Here is a 21,626-nt window from a genome sequence, read left to right as displayed (position 1 = left end):
ATATTAACATTTCTTGTAGCCCCAAGAAGTGTGTTTTGTCTTGTAACGATTGTGATTTGAGAGCTTTAGCACTGAATGCTTTGCATCCTGGTGTGAATAGCATTGTAAAGCTTGCCTCTTGCTAATTTAGAGCAGTAGAATAGAAAGCAGCCTACTCCACCATCTTCTTTCATATTCTGTGCATACTCCTTGAGAAGAGAACCACGAGATTTGTTTTTATTCCGATGTTGCCTTTTCTATTCAATTAAATACTTAAATCCTACGTGCAACACAAACCTTTTTTGTGTTGGTTTAATTGTTTGTTATTTTTTATATTTTGTATGCATAGACCGTACTAGAGACCAGTCTTTCACTGCCGTATAATTGATCTAGAAATTTCTGCTAAGCAGTTCAATAACATAATGTGTACAAGGCTAAAGCATTATTGCTACTCCACTCAAAATATGTCTAACTACGCACTCGTACTCTCTCCCTAACATAACACTTGTTCATGCAAAATTGTTTGCGGATTAGTAAAATTTGCGTGAAAAATTGAATTGCGATTTTTATTTTTTTATTTTGGTGAAAATTACGTAATCTTCAAAATAGATGAGTGTTTACTGAAGCGATAAACTATTTATACAAGTTAATAAGAATGGTTTGTACGATCAAATGCAAACCAGCAATACAACTGCTGTCGATAGATTCCCCCCTTGACTTCTCTGTCTGTTGGGTCAAACTACACCAGACATTTCTCTTCAAGTGGCTCCATAGCATGAGATACAGGCTCTGAGGCAGAAACTGCTTCGTTCTGAACTTGAATACATCGGTTCCTCTCAGTTACATATGGTCTTTTAGTTCCTTCTGTCGTTTCAATGCAACAGGTAATCAAGCCTGTGAGTGTTGCATACTGTATCAAGTTCTGGTGTATTAGCGATCAAGAAGTTTACGAGGTTGTTGCAGAATCGATGTTTGTACCTTTCTGGTCAGTTATCAGGAGATAAACAAACAAGTCGCGCAAGGCGAAATTACTACATTTAGTCAAGCTGTGGAACTCACAGAATGAAACTGAACGTAGTCCGCCGCTAGTGCAAAAGGCAGTGAAAGTGACGAGCCTGCAGAGCGCCTAGAACTGTACCCACGGAATATGCGCGATATAAGACTCATTGATTGATTGATTGATTGTTTGGCGTGGCAGCGGTTGCGCTGTGCTTCATAGCACGCTTTACTGTACCTCTCTTCGTTTTAACTTTCTGAGCGTGTTTTTAATCCAAACATATCATATCTATATGTTTTTGGAATCAGAAACCGACAAGAAATAAGATGAAATCGTTTTTGAAACGATTTCGGAAATTTAATTGTAATCATAATTTTTATATTTTTAATTTTCAGAGCTTGTTTTTAATCCAAATATAACATATTTATATTTTTTTGGAATCAGAAAATGATGAAAAATAAGATGAACGTAAACATGGATCGTTTTATAAAAAAAACATTTTTTTTACAATTTTCAGATTTTTAATGACCAAAGTCATTAATTAATTTTTAAGCCACCAAACTGAATTGCAATACCGAAGTCCGGCCTTCGTCGAAGATTGCTTGGCCAAAATGTCAATCAATGTGATTAAAAATGAGGGTGTGACGTACAGTGCCTCCTCAACTTTTACAAAAAGCCGGATATGACGTCATCGAAGACTTTTATCAAAAAAAGAAAAAAACGTCCGGGGATATCATTCCCAGGAACTCTCATGTCAAATTTCATAAAGATCAGTCCAGTAGTTTAGTCTAAATCGCTCTACACACACACACACAGACGCACACGCGCGCACACACACACACACACACACACACACACACACACACACACACACACACACACACACACACACAGACACACACACACACGCACATACACCACGACCCTCGTCTCGATTCCCCCCTCTACGTTAAAACATTTAGTCAAAACTTGACTAAATGTAAAAATGACATGTATGCAACATAAGAGGCTAAAAGGCTAAGAAACTTGATGCCTCATCTGTCTCGGTTGCTAGTCTTCATCGTTCATAGCATATAGCAATACCATTTGTTGTGTAGAATCAATATGTTATTTTTTTCTGAAATAAAATATTCCTGAAGAGGGTTCGATTCTGATCGAGTGAATATATGCGTCGAAAGCTGAATAAAACAATGCGTTTGTCTTTGACTGGTGAAGTAGAGCTGAAGCTTTTTGTGCTGGATGTAAGCTTACACAAACACACACACACACAACCTTGATGTTTGTCAAAAATGTTGCATGTTCCTGCTTCACAAATGCCTGCACAAAAGCACACGGATGTACACGTACCTACCTACATACCTGTGCAAACAATCTACCACTGCAACACCATAGCCCCACACATTTATCCAAAAGTTGTGTGAATATTTAATACCAGCAATCTTGGTATTGAACGGGGAACTCTACTTTCATTGCGTATGTGGTCTAGGTCTCATTTTATACATGCTAAACCACCCTTACAAAATAAAAAGCCACACATCGTGTAAACTAATCGACCAAACAAAAACCAGACACGCGAACAAACAAAAAACGAATACTTTGATTTTCAACAAACTTAATAACAGATTTAGGTAAATAATTATGCCATGCAAGGAACATTTCTATTGAATTCGGTCGATGCTTAGATCTAGAAAAACACCAGCTCACTTTATGGGGATTTGAATAGTGCTGTTTCATTAGTTGCAGATCTAGACTGAGAAGGTAGTAGAAAATTTATTTTTAGCTTGCAAAATCGAACTTGCCCTGCAGTCACCTTAAAGGAAAAGTCCAAGGTTTTTAAATATCCCCAAAAACTTGAAAATCGAATGCCAAATGTTACAAACATCTCTGGAAAAATATTTAAAAAATTGAAAAAAAATTGTTGTTGTTGTAGTTGAAGATTTAGTGTTGCGGGGCTAACCAAGACAAGTCGCCTGGGGTCAAGTAGTGGTCACGTGGTTTTCGGTGCACTGTGACGTCGGTGCACTGTGACGTCACAAGTTATTGTGTTGATTCTACCACTAGTACCAGCTTGATTTTCACACAGAAAAGTCAACACTGTATGCTCGAAAAGAATGCCTCGGTGGAGAGCAGCCGCAAACTGCAACAACTCGTCAATGTCCCCAGGCATTTCATAGCACACTTTCCCTCATAAAACTCTGAGTCTCTTGTGGAAATGGAAGAGATGTGTGCAGCACAAGCGTGCAGATTTCAAAGTGTCGGGCACTTTCTGGACACAGATTTCGCCATTTTTCTGCATCACAAAAGTTGGCGTTTCATCCCTGAAACAAATGTTTTGACCACTGGCAGTGCAGTGTCTTCCCTTCATAAAAGTCCGGAGAGGGCAGTATTACGCGAGGCTGGTACAGTCGACGAGCCATCGAAACTCCGAGGCGACATACGAACAGCGGATTATCTCACAAGAAGGAATGCGTTGAAGGTCAGAGTACATGCTTTTATTTTCATGCATACACGTAATCATTGTTTTGCTGCGCAGCGAATACGAATTGGTGCACAACAGTGTGTCTGGGTCCAGCTGATATTCGCTGGAGTACAGATGCGCCACAGGCTAGATCTACAGAGTTACAGAACGGTCTGAGCTGAGCTAAGAGTAAGAGTAAAAGGTAGTCAGGGTTGTGGACACGTAAGACAATGCGTGTGTCACGTTATCTATTCTATTCAGTAGCAAACTATCCCCTGATATCAATTCATGAAATTGGCAGCGTTTGCTGGAATCATGGTTTAATGCTATTTTTACCAGATCTAAACTTTTGGTGGATGTGCAACCGGTAAGGTAAACAGACACCTGCATGCTAGAGACAAGAAGATTACGAATTGTGCAGGGAACTAATCTTTCTGTATTGACTGAGAGACGCAAAACCAGTCTAATTGCTACAACATGGATACACATCCAGACGACTTCCAGAGGGTGTCTAAATGTTCAGTGCACTGTATAGATCAGAAGCATACTTTCGAATTGATCTATACTCACACTCATTATCTCTCTTCTTTTACTTCCAGACCTTTCATCATCACTCACGGCCACTGGTCAGAACAGGCCACTAGACACTGACACCGTGACCATTCCAGATTTCCCGGTTCTCCGTGATCACAACGCAACTGTTGACCAGTCCTGTTCCTACTGTCCAGAATCACCACAGGAGAAAACCAACGAGCCATTCATCGTAAGATTTTTGTTTTGTTTTGAAAATTAGTGCCTTATTCTAGCTTTGCAAAAAACGAGAAAGTGTCTTTGACAGATACCATCCAAATAATACATTATGAAAACAAGTGAGACTGTGCCAAAAGGTGACGTTTTCATGTCAGTATGTCCCAAATGACATCACCAGTACATTTTTCATTCTATCTAATCTGTTTTCGTTCTATTTTTTCTAATAACATGCGTTAACAATTGATTGCCAACTGGAATGGAAGAGCACAAAAAGTGTAACTTGATATGTAGTTTCTCTAGAGGGAAAAACATCTTCCACTTTCATGTCAGTGTGTCCCATGCAACTCTGCCGTGTAAAGGCAGAAGGAAGCAAGTCCATGAAACATAGTTTCGAAAAAATCGACTTTTTGTGTTTGCATCACTGTTTTGGAATGAAAAGCCTAAAATGATGTTTTTGTTTGCTGATAACATGAAGGACATTATTGTGCGTTTCTGCTATGAATATTAAAACCCTCTTTTGATTCATCACTTAGAAATAATGATTTTTGTGGACTTACTGCCTTTTGCCGAATTAATTCCCCAAACTCATTCACTCAAAAATAATGGTAAAAGGCAGTAAGAGGACATACTGCTTTCTGCCAAATTATATCCCGACTTAAATCTTATTTTTTAAAAATGGCAAAAAGCAGCATTGGACTTACTGCTTTCTGCCATATTATATCCTGGGCGATATATCTGGCTGAGAAAAGGGCATAGAGCAGCAAGTGGACTTACTGCTTTCTGCTAATTTATTATCTCCGAAAATTGAAAGTAAAAGAAAATACACGCAACACTGCTTTTGGAACTTTTTTTCAAATGTGACTTTACGTCCAATGATTTCGTGAATTTCTGAATGCACAAACAACTTCCTTGGTGAACAATCTTGTATTTTCTTTTGTGATTAACTGAGACAAATGTTCCCGTTTTCTGAAATTTCAACACATGCTCAAGTTAGTCTTTGTCTTGGTTCCTCGTTTTGCTTATCGATCTGTGGTCGCTCACTCATGATTAACTTTATTGTTAATCCGTTCTTGTGTCATTGATATCGTTTAAAAAGACCATTATTTTTAATACAAGTCTTGATACTCTCTTTTGATATTCACAAGACAAATATTGACTTGAACGCAAGTCTTTTAACATTAAAATAAAAATCTAAGAAAACGTTTACACACACACACGCTTTTTATCCTGCTGCTTGTCTGTAACACACACACACACACACACACACACACACACACACACACACACACACACACACACACACACACACACTTTTCTTTCCTTCTCACTGTCTTTCTCGCTTTCGTTTGCTAATAAGAATTAGAATCCAGGATCTGACAATAAGACGTTTTATTTATTGAGTTTGACTAACGATTTACAAAGGACACAAAATTAAAGCAACAGCATGACAAAAATAACTAGTGTGTCAAGCCGCCATTATACCAGAATTAAGAATAGGTCATCGTGCAATCTTGATTTCCAAAGTACATGAAATTAAAGCAACAGCATGACAAAAAGAACTGGTTTGACAAGCCGCCATTATACCAGAATTAACAATAGATAATCGTGCAGTCTTGATTTCCAAAGGACACAAAATTAAAGCAACAGCAAGACAAAAAGAAATGGTTTGACAAACCGCCATTATACCAGAGTTAACAATATTATCGTGCAGTGTTGACTTTCAGCTGAAGTGTTCCACTTTTGAACAAAATTTGTTTAATTAGTCTTGAAAACTGTGTGATAAACTATATAAACATTTGTAGTTGTACACCATTTGCTACATTTGCTAGTAGAATTACATAGTAATTCACACACTGTCCACAAACATTGTAGTTGAGTGTTCAACTAGCAAAACCACAAACCTGCAAACTATGATGTAGTATATTTATTTATCACCCCATCTACCCCAGTTACAGTCTACATCCCTTCTAAAACTATTAACTGACATTCTGCCATCCGGCTGATGACAATTATCAACTACAGCGATTAACTGGATGCAGATTTTTTTCCATGAGCCTGTTTTGATAACTAACAAACAACATACAATCCCCCCCCACCCCCTCCCCCTCCTCGTCCCCACGTTCTGCATCTCTGCGCTCAGCATCTGTTATTGTCAAACTGAAAGTTGTCAGTATTACTCCTCTTCCTCTTCTTTGGCCCATAACCGTCGTATGTTGCTGGCATTTTCATTTGGGCAAGTTCCATTGTGGCCTCTTCTCCTGCAAGCCGAGGTGGTTGTTTCTCGCAGTTGCAACCTGCCAGCAACGCTTACACATCTGTCAAATGAAAAAGGCAGCAAAAGTGAGACATTTTATTGACAAATCTCCTCCCCACCCTCCTTCACACCATCCTTTTCCTCTCCCGCGCACATCACCTCCCCCCCCCCCCCCCCCGGGCTACTATAATGACAAACGATTACTGCTGCTGCTGCTGATACTAATACTACTGCAACTTTCTTTCTTTATTTGGTGTTTAACGTCGTTTTCAACCATTCAAGGTTATATCGCGACGGGGAAATGGGGGAGATGGGATAGAGCCACTTGTCAATTGTTTCTTGTTCACAAAAGCACTAATCAAAATTTGCTCCAGGGGCTTGCAACGTAGTACAATATATTACCTTACTGGGAGAATGCAAGTTTCCAGTACAAAGGACTTAACATTTCTTACATACTGCTTGACTAAAAATCTTTACAAAAATTGACTATATTCTATACAAGAAACACTTAACAAGGGTAAAAGGAGAAACAGAATCCGTTAGTCGCCTCTTACGACATGCTGGGGAGCATCGGGTAAATTCTTCCCCCTAACCCGCGGGGGGCAATACTACTGCAACGAAAATGATGTAAAGATGTTGCTCGTTTTAAAATATACCTCTTCAGCCCGAGAAAAGAAAGGAATGAAAAAATGTTGCACGCTATTTTTGGCTGTGTCAGTGAAACATACCTTGTTTTGGGCCCTTGAACATAAAGGGTCAGTGGTGGCGAGTATCCCTCAGTGTGCTGCAGCTGTCGTCGCTGCCTGTCCCACTTCGACTCACATTTCTGTCAAATACAATAGGACATAATACTTATTCCGATGGTTGGAAGCACAAAGAGACCGGAGAACAATCCTCCAGTATAATGTCATACTGTTCCAGATCTAACACGCTGTCAGCGCTCAAGACCACAAGTCACTCATTCTAGATCAAAACAACTATCTCTTTGTATTAGAAACATGCTCAATGCATCCATAAATATCATGATGAAAATACGGAGCAGAAGTGAATAGTCAAGAAGTCACGGTAGAAGTAGCGTACAACAACAAAACTATAATAAATGGGCATTTGAACTATGGCATTTTACTTGCTAGCTCCGTAATGCAAGTGCACATTAGAATACCCAAATCAGTCAGAAAATCAGTGTTGTCGTTGTAAATTCCCATACACCTAGAGAGAGAGAGTCATTTCAGACCGGAACGCAAAACTGCCAACAACAAAAATGAAACAAACAAACCAACTTACTGTTGCTTCGGATAGTTGAACACGTCGGCAGCAGCTCTCATCGCCATTTTCCCCGACAAAGGCCAGGGAAATAATGATACAATAAGCTTAGTTCTGATTGGTTAACCGCAGTCAGGATTACAAAAGGGTGAACGCGATTGGCTAATGGACAGTAAGTCCAGTGCAAACCTGAAAACCAAAAGTCTCTGGACTTGCTTCCATTTGCCGATTTTTATCCTTTGATTAATTTTTTTTTAGTGGACTTACTTCTTCAAAAAGTCCATAAATATTGATCGCACATCTTAGAAATTTTGACACAAGATGCGCCTTTTTCCCCTCTGCATTATGATATGAAAATCTCATTTTTACCAAATTTGGACTTACTGCCTTCTGCCAATACACGGCAGAACATACATTTGCCAAACAGCTATGTGCAAGTAGATTATTTGTTAGTGGTATAGAAAATACTGATCAACAATTAAAGTCAGTTTTCACATTCATTTTCTACCTATTTCTTATTTGTTTATTCTGTTGGCAATGGTGAAATGTCAGCAATCGTGTGTCATTCGGGACAGTAGACATGACACCTGACCTTTTGGCACAGTCTCAAGTACAAGTTCATTTCTACTCATGTTAATCGTTTATGCTTTCTGTGCTGAGCGACATATGGATTGAATTTCTTTCGTAACTCACCTCCCGTCAACCTGCAAAACTATATCTGTCGAAGTAGTTTCAAATGTAGTATGCTTCCGAATAAAAAATATAAACAAGGAACAAGTCGCGTAAGGCGAAAATACAATATTTAGTCAAGTAGCTGTCGAACTCACAGAATGAAACTGAACGCAATGCCATTTTTCAGCAAGACCGTATACTCGTAGCATCGTCAGTCCACCGCTCATGGCAAAGGCAGTGAAATTGACAAGAAGAGCGGGGTAGTAGTTGCGCTAAGAAGGATAGCACGCTTTTCTGTACCTCTCTTTGTTTTAACTTTCTGAGCGTGTTTTTAATCCAAACATATCATATCTATATGTTTTTGGAATCAGGAACCGACAAGGAATAAGATGAAAGTGTTTTTAAATTGATTTCGACAATTTAATTTTGATAATATTTTTTATATATTTAATTTTCAGAGCTTGTTTTTAATCCGAATATAACATATTTATATGTTTTTGGAATCAGCAAATGATGGAGAATAAGATAAACGTAAATTTGGATCGTTTTATAAATTTTTATTTTTTTTTTACAATTTTCAGATTTTTAATGACCAAAGTCATTAATTAATTTTTAAGCCACCAAGCTGAAATGCAATACCGAAGTCCGGGCTTCGTCGAAGATTACTTGAGCAAAATTTCAACCAATTTGGTTGAAAAATGAGGGCGTGACAGTGCCGCCTCAACTTTCACGAAAAGCCGGATATGACGTCATCAAAGACATTTATCAAAAAAATGAAAAAAACGTATGGGGATTTCATACCCAGGAACTCTCATGTCAAATGTGACCCTCCACCACGAAATGAGTCGCATGTCACCTCGCGCGGTTCTGCGCTAGGCTTGATATAAGTCCGAAGAGTGTATGGTAACAGCGTGAGGGTCACCTTAGTCACAGGCTTATAACTCAAACAGTTTTCGCTCTTTTCTAAAACGGGTTTCACCACTGGATAGAGCATAAAAAACTCTTTATGAAAATGTAAAAATATGAAAATCCTGCAAAGGTGACATGCGACTCATTCCGTGGTGGAGGGTCACAAATTTCATAAAGATCGGTCCAGTAGTTTAGTCTGAATCGCTCTACACACACACACAGACACACACACACACACACACACACACACACGCACATACACCACGACCCTCGTTTCGATTCCCCCTCGATGTTAAAATATTTAGTCAAAACTTGACTAAATATAAAAAGGGTATTTTTTGAAATGTTTAATTATAGACCAAAACAAAACATTCACGAGTATGTTGTTGACCTGATGGTCTTTATGGTAGACAGCAAGAGTTGCATGTTCAAGAAGTTAAAGCAGTACATTTGAAATAGCAAGGTAATTTAAGGTGGTATAATTTTAATGGTAGGTTCCACTGTAAGGCGACATGGAGGGTATCTTTGACGGACTCATTCAACATTCATACCCATGCACATCACCTCAAACACATAAGCTTTGTTCTTGAGTCAAATTTATTGCCTTCATAAATATTGTGTTTGCAGATTGGCTTATCTATGAATTTTTTCGAAAATATCTTGGGATCTACGTACGCATAATGTAACTCGTGAAGAAGAACATAATAAGTTCGTCATGAGGAATCCAATTTGCATTTCAACCCATTTGCCTTCCTTATTGTTAATTTTTTCTTCATAAAGACTACTTGAAATAAACAAAATGTTTAACCATTTCAAGGCCTCTGAACACGTTTAAAAAAAAATGCAGGTCTTTGCTCACTATATCAGATCTGCCAAGGCTCAGTTTACACAGGAAAAATCATCTGTCGACTTGAACACACACTAATAATCAACAGCCTCACTGCTTCTTGGAGCTGGATTTTGTGTGTGGAATGAATTGCACATGTGGCGTTTTAAAAGTACATTCGTGCAGAAAGGCTTTAATTTAATAATTAGGTCTTCGTGATGTTCTCTTAAAATAACTAACATGTGTTCCCTTTATCGGGCCTCTGAACCAGTTTTGTGAATATGCAGGTTAAACTCGTGCTTTTTCTGTGTTATCAGTGTATTTCTCATCCAGGCATGGATGCGTCCTCTTAAATGGACAGCCCTTCGACAGCCCTTCCCGTGTAAACGATTGGGTTCAAAATCTCAAATCTTACCAGGCTTTTACATGGGATATGGCCATCCTTCCGTTTTGAAAAATACCAGAACTGAACACTCTGTATGGGTACTCTCTTTGCGAATGTAGAATTTTATGAATTAGTTTCTTAAACGCCACACGTGTAAAACATTCCCTAAAAAATCCAGCTCCAAAAACCAGTCAGGATGTTGATTCCTGGTATATGTTCAAGTCAAGAGATTTTTTTTCTATGTAAAAGTCTTCGCAGATCTGTGTAGTGAGCAATCCTGTTTTGAAAAAGGACGTGCCTTTAAGCCTGTATCTATAGACGGTTTGATTGTTGAGATACCTGGTGGCAATGACCGCACGGGTGGCAAGAGGTATAGTATATAATGCACAGATGACAACAAACCGACCTGCATTTAAAAAAACCGTTAGGAGGCCTTGATAGGGGGAAACAGTTTGTTAATTTCCAGAATCTTTATGAAGAAATAATGAACGAGAAAAAAGTCTGGCCTTTAAGTAAATGCAAATTAAACTATGTATACTTTTGACAAACTTTTTCTGTTCTTATTCACATGTTAAAATGTGTGCAGAGATCGTTAGTTACTTCCAAAAAACCATGTTTCAGGCAACAGGCAAACGGACAATACTGGACACAGGCTATGCTGACCGGCTCATGGACTGACTACCTGATGCTGGAGTACACCAACAGTGGAAACAGTCTGGAACAAAATGTTGCAGCATGTGAACCATGTACCGGACCACGTGACAACCCAGTATCATCTTCAAACCATGCAGGAATCTGTTCAACCAAAAATACTAGTTCAACACAGTCACACGATTTGTAAAAGTATATTTCAGCCTTCTGTAGCTCAGGGAGTTTGAACCCCACTCTTCATCCGTTTGTGAGAGTATTTCTGATTGTTTTGACTGCACAGGTTGGTAATGGTACGCTGATGCTTCTGCCGAGAAACCCCACCACACGCTAGCGCACCAGCTGCGTGTTATGGGTAAGCGACGTGCCTGTATTTCCTGCAAAGCAAGACAGAATAAAACAGCAGCTTAGTTTGAGCTGTTAAGACATTCGTACCAGAGAAAACGTGTACGTGTTTGTTTGGAGAGGGTGGATAGAATCATAAGACACACTGTGTCTATGGGACGTAGAGCAGGTTTTCAAATTCATGCTGAAGCACTGTGTGATCGCTATTTTTTCTGGCATATATCTTACCTTGATTTCAGATAGATTGGGAACCGAAATGAGGATGTTTACATGAATAAACTATGCTGATATGTATGTGTTTAGAAATAAAGAATAGTTTTAATGATATATGATGGTGTGGTTTTTTTTTTAAACCCAATGTGATATTTTCGTATTTGAAAACAAATTGTACACTCTGTTGTCAATTTTACTTGCAGATAAATAAATCTATCATAATGGAAATCATCTGTTTGTGTTGTGTTACTTACCCATTTTGATCAATGTTGAGTCGTCCATATCCCTGTGTGTACGCATAGTATGCAGTTTGAAGATAGTAGATGTCCGAGCAAACATAGGAGGATGTGCTGTTAGGCTGTCTATCTCCTCATCCAGGTTTTCCAGATATTTGAATTTCGTTCCCTCTTGGAGTTTCTGCACTGACACCTGATAAGCAAAATACACGTATCACTCTGTGATCATGGCAAAATGTATCATCTGTATGCCCCGTTCAAAAATTACCTTGAGATTCTAAGGTATACACAGAAATTGCAGTGGATCACAAAAACAACACGAACAGTAGTAGGCCTACATATATTCAGTTTAAAAATTCATGCAATGAGAGTCAATAACCCGATTTAACCCTAGGTAGATTCAGGGTCCCACTGACTGAATCTCATATGGTTGCTTTTCGGCACACACCACACATTTTTAATGGGACTGTGGGGTTTTGTTAATACAGTAAAATATATAGTAGCAACGTACTGTCTGTTCGTGACGTTTGAGAATACCGATCTATGCACTAACGCATTGTCTTTTTGTTGTGTGACTGTCCGATATTGCGTACTCCTAAAAATCAATGATCAAAAAGTTTAAACTGCTGTAATCGTGTTTCAGCATAATATGTCTGACAGTGCTTATTTGCTTCCAAAACGGCTTGCGATATCACGCCATCAGCGTTTCTCCACTGCTCAGAAAATCTTATGATTTCAGATCTAGTTTGAGATCGGAAATCACGTGTGCTCGTTTAAAAAACTAAATTCATTTATTACTTCCCTTTGACCGTTTCGCAAGAAAAATGTCAGGATCACTATTAGTATTAGCACATGAAAGCAGCCCACCGCCATTTAAAAAAAAGTTTTACTGTTTAGTGGTGTCGATGTCATGTAGTGTCTTACAGTCGCAAATAAAAATACCAGGATAATTGCAGCTTTGTCCGCAAGAAACAGGCTTTGTGCAATGTTAACTTGCTGTCTACATGTTTCGTTGTGTTACTCAGAATTCCAAGAGAAAATAAGGATAGTCGCGTGTGAACATCACTGTGGAAGCATTTATTCTAAACTGGGCAGTTCAAGGACGAAATCCTTGATTAAAGATAGGAAAATAAACAACACCAGATGCCTGAAATAATAGCATAAATCCATAATCTTTACATGCTTACAGATCTGTGGAAGCACATCAACTGATCTGTGAAAAACACACCTGACTTCGATCTAGCATGCAAGAGGTAGCGACTACGGACTAGTGTGTCAACATCACAACAAAGAGAATCACATACCATTTCGTATTGCTGCTTATGCTGGCTCTGTTTCAAGCAGTTCCTTGTGGCCTCGCCAGCATTTTGACGACGAAGAGGCTCAAACGGGCACGCTAAAACCTCAGGCTGACTGAAAACCGGTCCGTATTCCACTTGTCTTCCTCACTGCTTGAGCCGGCCATGTTTGTTGTTCAAGGCTCGTGACGTAGCACACGTATGTGCACAAGGTCATGAGCCAAGACTGCGCGCGCTATGGAACGATTCAGAACAACCAAAAACGAGTCAAAGTATACTTTTTGGATTTCTGTGTTCATTTTTACACACGCATTTGTGGTTAATGAATTAAGAGGGTCAACATATCAGAAGTGACCCTAAACCTTGGACTTTTCCTTTAAGTCGAACCGCTTTCCCTGCCACCAGGGGTTACAGTTTGGCGGGGGGGGGGGGGGGGGGGGGCATATAGTCGGCACACTGGGAGTGGAACTTGACGAAATGTCACCTAGGGCCTAGTACGATAGCTTCTCTCCGGATTGACGTAGGGGAAGGGCCCCTAATATGGACCACTTTTTGTTTATTGCTGATAACTAGCTTGTTTTTGTGCAAAGAAGTTTCATTTTGTGTTCGGTAGTCCTTCTTTCTTAGGTGAACCGTTAGGCCTAATTAGAGTAAAATAGCTTTGATACACATTCAGCAAAAATTAAATACAGACAAAATCACAAAGGGTCCATATTAGGAGCCTGGGCGCCTAATATGGACCAGTGAAGCGGCCTTCACGAATCACTGTAAAAAGCCCCCTATATTTCAAAATAACATGATACAAATTAGTGTACAAGTCAGCCTAATTAAAATATGCTTTAGATTTATCTGTTTCGGGTTGATGTGAGCATTATTTAAAGCACACCAGGACACTGAAGAAGCTTAACAAAAAACAGAGTGAAAATAAGTGAAATTATCAACTTCCACCAAAAAAAGACTATTTGGGTTTTTTTTAAATCTCAAAGGCTAGCTATAGGTTATTTTCAGCAAGCTTCTTAATGAATTAATTAAAATTGCCTTTAGTTTTTATTTTCTTTGATTTGTTGAAGGTGGTCCATATTAGGGGACTCACACATACTTTGAGGTTTTGCTATTATTTTTTGTCTGCAGTAGAAACTCGGGGTACACACTGTTAAAATGTAACAAATACTGTCTTAGCTGTCATATATAGCCATTTTTGTGTTATGAAAGCTTTGGCTGTGGACAGAAACGAGTCCGTTTTAGGCGACAAATTTAGAGTGAACGCTGCAAAAAGTGAAAACAAGTCGCGTAAGGCGAAAATACAATATTTAGTCAAGTAGCTGTCGAACTCACAGAATGAAACTGAACGCAATGCCATTTTACTCGTAGCATCGTCAAGCCACCGCTCATGGCAAAGGCAGTGAAATTGACAAGAAGAGCGGGGTAGTAGTTGCGCTAAGAAGGATAGCACGCTTTTCTGTACCTCTCTTTGTTTTAACTTTCTAAGCGTGTTTTTAATCCAAACATATCATATCTATATGTTTTTGGAATCAGGAACCGACAAGAAATAAGATAAAAGTGTTTTTAAATTGATTTGGACAATTTAATTTTGATAATAATTTTTATATATTTAATTTTCAGAGCTTGTTTTTAATCCGAATATAACATATTTATATGTTTTTGGAATCAGCAAATGATGGAAAATAAGATAAACGTAAATTTGGATCGTTTTATAAAAAAATTTTTTTTACAATTTTCCGATTTTTAATGACCAAAGACATTAATTAATTTTTAAGCCACCACGTTGAAATGCAATACCGAAGTCCGGGCTTCGTCGAAGATTACTTGACCAAAATTTCAACCAATTTGGTTGAAAAATGAGGGCGTGACAGTGCCGCCTCAACTTTCACGAAAAGCCGGATATGACGTCATCAAAGACATTTATCAAAAAAATGAAAAAAACGTTCGGGGATTTCATACCCAGGAACTCTCATGTCAAATTTCATAAAGATCGGTCCAGTAGTTTCAGTCTGAATCGCTCTACACACACACACACACACACACACGCACACACGCATATACACCACGACCCTCGTTTCGATTCCCCCTCGATGTTAAAATATTTAGTCAAAACTTGACTAAATATAAAAAAGCGAAAAAGCCTAACGGTTTTGAGGTTTGTGTTTCTGCAACTGTTTTGACATGTGCAACTCATCTGTTTCTGAATTTGTCATCAGTTATGATTGAGCAGTCTCATAGGAATCGTCCACAAAATATTAAACCGAAAAAGGGCAGTCGATTCTGAATCACACAGGCTGCTGTACAAAATCAGGGCTCGTATTCTTGAAAAAGCTGCAAAATTGTGTCCTTTAAAGTCAAACTGTCGTTTAACTACCGCCCGGTATTTATTTTTACTGCCCAGTAATTATTTATTTTCCCCCGGTATTAATGTGTGTCTGGCGGAAGGCCGGCAGCTACCAGAATTGGTTATTTTTAGAATTGGATATTCCTCATGCTTGCTCCTCTCTACAAACAATATTTGAACAAGATTTATTCTTGAAAAAGCTGCAACTCATATACTGGCCTGTAAAACTCAATAAGTCCGCCAACTGCTAAGTGTTATTTATGAAACACCGGTAAGTCCTTACCGGGTTGTCTCCGAGCTGTAAAGTTAGAGGACCCCTCCCCCTCCTGTAAAGTCGCTACCTGTCAGTAACTTCACCAACACTGTCCATTAAAACCGTCAAGTTCGAATGAATCTTGTTCAAATATTGTTCGTAGATTTATGTCCCTCATGGACACACATTGGTGTCATTTAAGCACCGATGCATTGCGGTCAAATACGAGCTTCTGCTCGCGAAAGATTTCAACCGATGCTCGATCATAACGTCGTGTTGCAAAAGCGTGCTTGCGTCTTGTTTAATGCATTACAGTGGCGAGAATTTGGTGTCTGATTCCGTAGCCGAACGGTTATCGAATTCGCCTGATGCGCGATTGAGTCGAGTTCGAATCGCCATGAGACTTTACTTTTTTTAATTTTTTTTTACTCTTTGTCATTAATTTTGTTTGTTTTTGTTTATTTTCTTCGTGTGCAAAAGAGAACGTTGTAATATCAAAATTGATTTAAAAAATTTATTTTAGGCGAGAATGAGTTTTTTTTTAAATTGATGGTTAACATGATATTACCGTTAACTACCTTGTATACGCCCACCCACCCTATGTTCCAGTTTTGCCCAAAAGTGGGGGGTGGGCGTTTACTAGATACTATACCCTTGGCAGGAGAGGGTCCTTAGCTAGAAAAACGATATTTTGGTCATTTGTCATGGAAGTGTTGAAAGGATGCGTTATTGCACAAAACTTCACACACACACACACACACACACACACACACACACACACACACACACACACACACACACACACACACCACACACACACTAACACTAACACTAACACACAAAATCAACCTCTTTAGACATCACTTCCCGCCAAAGATGAAGCTTTGAAGATGAATACCATTGTTGGAGCAGTCCGCGGTACAATTAGCCATCAACAACTGTACGACGAGTCAGGCTTTATTTCACTTTAAGAGAGGCGTAAACGTCAACAATTGATATTATTTCACAAGATTGTACACCGTAAGGTGCCAAACTACTTACTTGCGATATTGCCACCAATAATATCAACTAATAATCCATATCGCCAGCGCAGACCTTTAGATAGGAAAGTTCCATCGTTTAACACTGAATTTAAAACTCAACTCATTTCTCCCATCTACAACACAACTCTGGAATTCTAAACCAGACTACATAAAACTTAGTAAGTCCCTCAAGCACTTTTTGTCAAAAAACGATTTAAGTCTGCCGTGTTATTGGTATTCTGGAGATTGCATATCACAAACAATTCACTGTAAGCTCAAGCTATATATATGTAGTCAAGTGGCGTATCCAGTCTTTTTGTGTAATTATCTCCTGCCCGACTCAGTTGCCTCCCCTGTCTATTATCTTCCCCTGACCCAAGTTGTGTCTCCCGCTAGGAGTATTGTGTGTTTACTATCGTAGGGAAGACTCCGACCGGATGCATTTCTAATCTCTTATCTCAGATTTAGGTGGTCGTTATGTAATGTGTCGCCAGACTGTCTGGGTATCGTTGGACGGCGGTTTGTCAAGTGGGTGTCATTTCTTTTGACAGGGTATATCATAGAAGAGGTTTTAGTCTCTTACCCCTCTCCCCCTTCTTTGTAACTGGTTGTAATATAATGAGCCTTATCCGGTGTGCGTAATATTTCCTGTGCTTGACACCGACCCGGCTTCATGCCTTGGTAACGATCCCTTTCATTGGGCAGGCAATTTTAAGACGACACCCCCCGTTGCCTGACACCTAGGTATTCTTCCTATTGGCTATTGGGAATCGGAGTTGACCAGCCTTTAAAAGGGAGAGCATTTAGGCTAGAGGAGAGAACGCGATTTGTGATATACTGAGCTGTGTGCTGCTCGATTGTGTCGGTTGACGTGAACGGTCGAAGTGCTGACCATATTTGTCGCGAAGTTGTAATCAGTCGACTTGTGGTGTTAGATTCGGATACCTGTGCTCTTGTGTTTACGTTTCACTGCGTGTGCTCACTGAGGAGAATCTGTAAGTAACTAAATGCTTTATTCATTCCTTATGCTGTATTCTTTCCTTGTGCTCTATTCTTATGTTTCATTTGATTCTATGATGTTTGTATATATGTACATTTGACGCTGAAATTGAGCGTTAATAACTTCTAATATTTGATGACCAGTTGTTCTAAAGTTGTTTTAGAGTCTTGTGAATTAAAGACTCGTAAGAGAATCAAGTAAGGCAGACTCGTTCTCATACGTTTCGTTTTCGCTGAGAAAAAGCCTGTCTCGCAATATTTTATGTCGAGAAGACCCATGTGTATCGTTGCCATTTTCCCCCATGTTATCACATATTATTTCTGGAGATCAGTAAAGTCTGAGTAGTAGTCGGTTAAAAGCCCAAAGCTAAGCCCTCAGTGCCATTGGCCCGTAAAGCTACCTATTTACGATTTAGGCGCAGAAACCCCTACAATTGATGAACGGGAATTATGGTTGACATATATTTTGGGTAATGAACTCGTATCATGAGTTATCTTTCTTATTCTTGTCGTTATTATTCAACTCGATGAAGATGTGTCTTCATGGCGATGAACATACTTAATAATAACAATTATTTTGCAGTTGCGGTTCATGCAGTTGGTTAATTTATGTAGAGCATTTTCCTATGCAAGGCTTAGGCCTAAGGGAAGATGTTGGTTACTTCCCTTGACATTAGCTGTTGTGGAGTTGTTTAACTCACTGTGGATTCTCTTTCAGAGAATGCTGTGTCTGCAGGATTTTGGCTGTATTGTTTAGGTTTATTGTGGAATGTATGTATGGTTAGGATGCATTGGTATGAATGGTGCGTTTTACTTGTTATGCCATGTACTTATATTATGTTTTCTTTTCTTTTCATGAGAATCAGACACTGCTTTCTGGTGTCTGCTTTCTGGTGTTAACTTTCTGGTGTTAACTTTCTGGTGTTAACTTTCTGGTGTTAACTTTCTGGTGTTAACTTTCTGGTGTTAACTTTCTGGTGTTAACTTTCTGGTGTTAACTTTCTGGTGTTAACTTTCTGGTGTTAACTTTCTGGTGTTAACTTTCTGGTGTTAACTTTCTGGTGTTTGCTTCTGGTGTTAACTTTCTGGTGTTAACTTTCTGGTGTTTGCTTCTGGTGTACGTTAATTAAAAGTCACGTTATCGCAACCTCTGTCTTGGCGTCTCATTTATGCTTCCTGGCCTACTATCCCCCCCTTCCACTCCACCCTATCACATCTGGCGCTGCGAGCAGGATTCAGGAAGTAGAGACGCCGTAGTTTAACACCAGAAAGCAGGGAAAGCAGTGTAGGAGGGACTCCTCACATCCAAGATGGCGGTCGACGTAGCTCCACGACCCCTTTGGCAGGTATTTCCCCCTCCCAGGCTTCCTGTCTTCACAAGTGGTGATGATGGCTGTCACCTGGACCATTTCACCACCGAGGCACGTCGCGTCATTTCCCACTTCAACATGGCGGCACTTGGAGGGGAGGGAGCAGAGTGGCTGATCCAGTCACTCGCTGGGGCTGCCAGGAAGGAGGTTAACCTGCACCCCCCTCAGGCAACTGCCACGGCTGACCTTGTCTTGACCATCCTGCAGGACACGTTTGGGGACCACGCCAGCATTTCCACTCTCCTAGCGTCGTTCTACAGCATCTGCCAGAGTCAAGAGGAGGGCATTCTCTCATATGCCCACAGGTTGCAGGCTCTGCAGGTGAAGACGAATGCTGTTGTTGCCGGTACGGTTTCCGATGCTGCACTTCGTGATCGATTCATGCACGGACTGTTCTTGCCTGCAATGAGACGGGACCTCATGCGCTTTGCGAGAGGGCGTGAGGCTGTCACTTTTGCGGCAGTCCGTGCAGAAGCTCTCAGGTGGATGAGGGATGATTTCGAGGTGGTGACGAAGCAACAACATCAAGCAACAGAGAGCAGCACTAAGGTACGCAGCCTGCAATTACAAGTCAGCGAACTCGCCATCAAGTCAGCAGAGCTTCGCGCTGCCTTGCACCAACGCCCGCCGGCTGCCTCACGACAACAAAAGCCATCCGCGAAGCCACGTTGTTGGCTTTGTAACCGCCACGGCCATCTACAGAGCAGGTGCCCTACCAAGCGTCATAGAGGTGAACAACTGCTGTCATGGAGACAGCCAAGTGAGAAACGCGTGAGTCATCAGTCAACATCCAACACGCAACCTCTCCGTGAGCAAAGCTGCCAGACAGAGGAAGAGCATCAAAATGTGACACTGCCAGTCCCCGTGCAGCTACACGACACTCAGCAGGTCACATTTTGGGATTCCATGCTCAATCTTGCCCCTTTACCCCAAGTCCCCGCTACCCCAACATTCCCTGACCGAGGCACTGTCTACATGGCACGCCCTGTCTTTCCCCCACCCATCTAGCCTCTTCCGGTGCAGCCAGCAGCCCCTGCACCAGTTCCTGATCCCCAGGCACCTCCAGCACGTGTTCAAGACCAGCCTCTTGCTAGAGACCCGGAACCTCTGGTCCCTCCTCCAGGTGCTGTGTATGTAGTTCGCCGCTCGCACCGAATACGGGAAAGACTGTCTTCGTTCTGAGTAGTGCTGTAATAAACTTGATCATTTTGAACAGACGGATTTGTGTGAGTAATAAGTGTGCCGCTGTCGTAACCCCGCCATCCGTCTATTGTGAACAGTCAGGAAAACAATGTGCTGCTGTCATGTGGGCAATGTGTCATTTGTGAGACTGTTCGTGTTCTGCTAAGAGACTGTGTGTACACTATGAGTATTGATTGCCTGTTGTATTGTGTCTTGTATGAATGGGTTGGGTGACTGTGCGTGTCATCCGTTACCGTTTCTGATTTTATTTGTTGTTTCACTTGAGTGAACTTGTGTTTGATTTATAGATGTCATTTTCAGCTATTCCCGAGGCGCTGTACCTGCGAGGACGCAGTTGGTATAGAGCTGGGGGGGATGTAGTCAAGTGGCGTATCCAGTCTTTTTGTGTAATTATCTCCTGCCCGACACTGCTTTCTGGTGTCTGCTTTCTGGTGTTAACTTTCTGGTGTTAACTTTCTGGTGTTAACTTTCTGGTGTTAACTTTCTGGTGTTAACTTTCTGGTGTTAACTTTCTGGTGTTAACTTTCTGGTGTTAACTTTCTGGTGTTAACTTTCTGGTGTTAACTTTCTGGTGTTAACTTTCTGGTGTTAACTTTCTGGTGTTAACTTTCTGGTGTTAACTTTCTGGTGTTTGCTTCTGGTGTACGTTAATTAAAAGTCACGTTATCGCAACCTCTGTCTTGGCGTCTCATTTATGCTTCCTGGCCTATTTTTCCCCTTCCACACCACCCTATCACATCTAAGTGATCTTAATAACGATCTAGTGAGACGACACGTTGCTACAGATGCAACTTGTGACTGCGCATTTCCGTCCGAAACCGTAAAACACTTCCTATTAGATTGTCCAAATTATCGCGAAGCACGTCAAGAAACCATACATACCCTCCCTAACCACAGTATTCACCTCCCCCACCTTCTAAATGGAGACAGACAGTATTCTCTAGATTTGAACAGGAACATTTTTTCAAGAGAACACTCGTTCATTGAACGTTCAGGCCGCTTTGGGCAAACCAGAATCAATGCTCCACAAGCCGGACAACAACTTTAATTTCTGCACAACTCCTACCCATCCCTCTTCTTTTTATTTCTTTTCTTCCCCTCCTTCCTTCCTCTTACTGTTTTCTTTATAATGATTATGCAACGTTTATTATGTTATGATACTTTTGGATGATTAATGAGATGAGGATGATTATAATGAT

The 21,626-nt window shown here is 40.3% G+C and overlaps 1 protein-coding gene and 2 long non-coding RNA genes across 3 annotated transcripts in view; all 3 read right to left on the bottom strand.

The window, feature by feature from the left end:
- Nucleotides 1-21,626, bottom strand: part of LOC138974746 (polyketide synthase ThaQ-like) — a 201,450-nt gene that overhangs the window by 42,087 nt on the left and 137,737 nt on the right. The gene's annotated exons all lie outside the window — the stretch shown is intronic.
- Nucleotides 6,134-7,885, bottom strand: LOC138973871 (uncharacterized). The gene is made up of 3 exons (XR_011458205.1): nucleotides 7,723-7,885; nucleotides 7,167-7,264; nucleotides 6,134-6,499 (listed from the first exon to the last, which is right to left on the bottom strand). It is a non-coding gene; the product is annotated as an uncharacterized lncRNA (long non-coding RNA).
- On the bottom strand, nucleotides 9,738-13,535 carry LOC138973870 (uncharacterized). Its single transcript, XR_011458204.1, has 3 exons — nucleotides 13,240-13,535; nucleotides 11,954-12,128; nucleotides 9,738-11,518 (listed from the first exon to the last, which is right to left on the bottom strand). It is a non-coding gene; the product is annotated as an uncharacterized lncRNA (long non-coding RNA).

Source organism: Littorina saxatilis, linkage group LG8 (genome assembly GCF_037325665.1).
Source record: "Littorina saxatilis isolate snail1 linkage group LG8, US_GU_Lsax_2.0, whole genome shotgun sequence".
NCBI lineage: Eukaryota > Metazoa > Mollusca > Gastropoda > Littorinimorpha > Littorinidae > Littorina > Littorina saxatilis.
Note: the sequence above shows the minus strand (reverse complement) of the source record. Positions and strands in the feature narration are given on the sequence as shown.